Here is a 2,838-nt window from a genome sequence, read left to right as displayed (position 1 = left end):
AAGTTACAAATGGACAAAAAATGGACAAACAGCAAAAATGAGACACAAAACAATGAATAAAGCAAAACACAAAATGACAAAAATAAGACAAAAGTCAGACAAAAACAGACGAAATACAACAAAAACAGACAAACTGTTACAAAAATGAGACACAAAACAACAACAGAACAAAGAACAATCTAGTATTTTACTTTATGATCTGAACAACTTGTCATGGTCTAGAAATGATTTTAGATTTATAGTTTTACTAATTTACAATCTGCAGTTAATGTCTTCTCTGGAATTTTTACACTTTGAGGGTCGGATTGGACCCTCTGGAGGACCGCTTTTGGTCCACGGGCCTCATGTTGGACCCTCTGGAGGACCGCTTTTGGCCCACGGGCCTCATGTTGGACCTTCTGGAGGACCACTTTTGGTCCACGGGCCTCATGTTGGACCCTCTGGAGGACCGGACCGCTTTTGGTCCACGGGCCTCATGTTGGACCTTCTGGAGGACCACTTTTGGTCCATGGGCCTCATGTTGGACCCTCTGGAGGACCGCTTTTGGCCCACGGGCCTCATGTTGGACCCTCTGGAGGACCGGACCGCTTTTGGTCCACGGGCCTCATGTTGGACCTTCTGGAGGACCGGACCGCTTTTGGTCCACGGGCCTCATGTTGGACCCTCTGGAGGACCGGACCGCTTTTGGTCCACGGGCCTCATGTTGGACCTTCTGGAGGACCACTTTTGGTCCACGGGCCTCATGTTGGACCCTCTGGAGGACCACTTTTGGCCCACGGGCCTCATGTTGGACCTTCTGGAGGACCACTTTTGGCCCACGGGCCTCATATTGGACCCTCTGGAGGACTGCTTTTGGTCCACGGGCCTCATGTTGGACCCTCTGGAGGACCGCTTTTGGTCCACGGCCCTCATGTTGGACCCTCTGGAGGACCGGACCGCTTTTGGTCCACGGGCCTCATGTTGGACCTTCTGGAGGACCACTTTTGGTCCACGGGCCTCATGTTGGACCCTCTGGAGGACCACTTTTGGCCCACGGGCCTCATGTTGGACCCTCTGGAGGACCGGACCGCTTTTGGTCCACGGGCCTCATGTTGGACCTTCTGGAGGACCGCTTTTGGTCCACGGGCCTCATGTTGGACCCTCTGGAGGACCGCTTTTGGTCCACGGGCCTCATGTTGGACCCTCTGGAGGACCGGACCGCTTTTGGTCCACGGGCCTCATGTTGGACCTTCTGGAGGACCACTTTTGGTCCACGGGCCTCATGTTGGACCTTCTGGAGGACCGCTTTTGGCCCACGGGCCTCATGTTGGACCCTCTGGAGGACCGGACCGCTTTTGGTCCACGGGCCTCATGTTGGACCTTCTGGAGGACCACTTTTGGTCCACGGGCCTCATGTTGGACCTTCTGGAGGACCGCTTTTGGCCCACGGGCCTCATGTCGGACCCTCTGGAGGACCGGACCGCTTTTGGTCCACGGGCCTCATGTTGGACCTTCTGGAGGACCACTTTTGGCCCACGGGCCTCATGTTGGACCTTCTGGAGGACCGCTTTTGGCCCACGGGCCTCATGTTGGACCCTCTGGAGGACCGCTTTTGGTCCACGGGCCTCATGTTGGACCCTCTGGAGGACCGGACCGCTTTTGGTCCACGGGCCTCATGTTGGACCTTCTGGAGGACCACTTTTGGTCCACGGGCCTCATGTTGGACCCTCTGGAGGACTGCTTTTGGTCCACGGGCCTCATATTGGACCCTCTGGAGGACCGCTTTTGGTCCACGGGCCTCATGTTGGACCCTCTGGAGGACCGCTTTTGGTCCACGGGCCTCATGTTGGACCCTCTGGAGGACCGGACCGCTTTTGGTCCACGGGCCTCATGTTGGACCTTCTGGAGGACCACTTTTGGTCCACGGGCCTCATGTTGGACCCTCTGAAGGACCACTTTTGGCCCACGGGCCTCATGTTGGACCCTCTGGAGGACCGCTTTTGGTCCACGGGCCTCATGTTGGACCCTCTGGAGGACCGCTTTTGGTCCACGGGCCTCATGTTGGACCCTCTGGAGGACCGGACCGCTTTTGGTCCACGGGCCTCATGTTGGACCCTCTGGAGGACCGGACCGCTTTTGGTCCACGGGCCTCATGTTGGACCCTCTGATCCCCTGATGTACTCTTTACTTGTTCACATAGAATAAAAACAGCTTGGCCTCCAGCAGAAGATGCTGTCTCAGTCTGTCCTCCTTCAGGTGTCCTGCTTGCGTAGCCTTCATACTCGGCTGGTCGTGTGTCGTCCTGCAGAATCCTCCTCATCTGTTCTTCTCTGCAGGCCGAGGTCTTCTTGGAGCTGTCCGTGTTTTCTCCTATGCCGATGATTAACTGATATTAAAGCTTTCTAATGCTTCCTGTTTTTCTGTGAAACAATCTGGCTGCACTCAGGTCAAAGACTAAAAAGACATTTGGTCCTGATTGTGAAGTAAAGAGCATCAATCAAACTCTTTCTGTTTTCTGTGTGAGTCTTAAAAAAACAAAAAATATATCACATCTCTGTGCACATTCCAACCATGAGAGAACATATCAGCCTGAACCTTCCCCATGTGAACATTTACAAGTCTCCTGACATTTTATGTTGAATTATGCAAATGAGGCAACTTTAACTAATATAGAGCAACTATAATATAGAGAAATTTTAACCAATAATGTCAACTTTAAAAATGACATTTTCTTTAAATTCCTCTGTAAAAACCTTCAGAATATATTTAGGAATAAAACGTTAAAGTTTGATGGTTTTACAGCTGCAAAAGTGATGATTTATTGCTCAGATGAAGAGAAAAAAACTCATTTTCAGAAGC

The 2,838-nt window shown here is 52.1% G+C and overlaps 1 long non-coding RNA gene across 4 annotated transcripts; it reads right to left on the bottom strand.

Annotated features, from left to right (window-relative positions):
* Positions 1–438: 438 nt before the first annotated feature.
* Positions 439–2,137, bottom strand: LOC127536132 (uncharacterized). Of its 4 annotated transcripts, XR_007945112.1 has the most exons (6): positions 2,005–2,137; positions 1,575–1,878; positions 1,313–1,359; positions 920–1,228; positions 663–709; positions 439–484 (listed from the first exon to the last, which is right to left on the bottom strand). It is a non-coding gene; the product is annotated as an uncharacterized LOC127536132 (long non-coding RNA). The 4 variants fall into 4 exon arrangements; XR_007945114.1 differs by lacking the exon at positions 1,313–1,359 and having other exon boundaries at positions 663–793; positions 1,009–1,228; XR_007945113.1 differs by lacking the exon at positions 1,313–1,359 and having other exon boundaries at positions 2,047–2,134.
* Between the last annotated feature and the right edge of the window lie 701 nt (positions 2,138–2,838).

The sequence above is a fragment of the Acanthochromis polyacanthus genome, chromosome 11 (assembly GCF_021347895.1).
Source record: "Acanthochromis polyacanthus isolate Apoly-LR-REF ecotype Palm Island chromosome 11, KAUST_Apoly_ChrSc, whole genome shotgun sequence".
Taxonomy (NCBI): domain Eukaryota; kingdom Metazoa; phylum Chordata; class Actinopteri; family Pomacentridae; genus Acanthochromis; species Acanthochromis polyacanthus.
The sequence above is the reverse complement of the archived record's forward strand: the minus strand, read 5'-3'. Positions and strand labels throughout refer to the sequence as shown.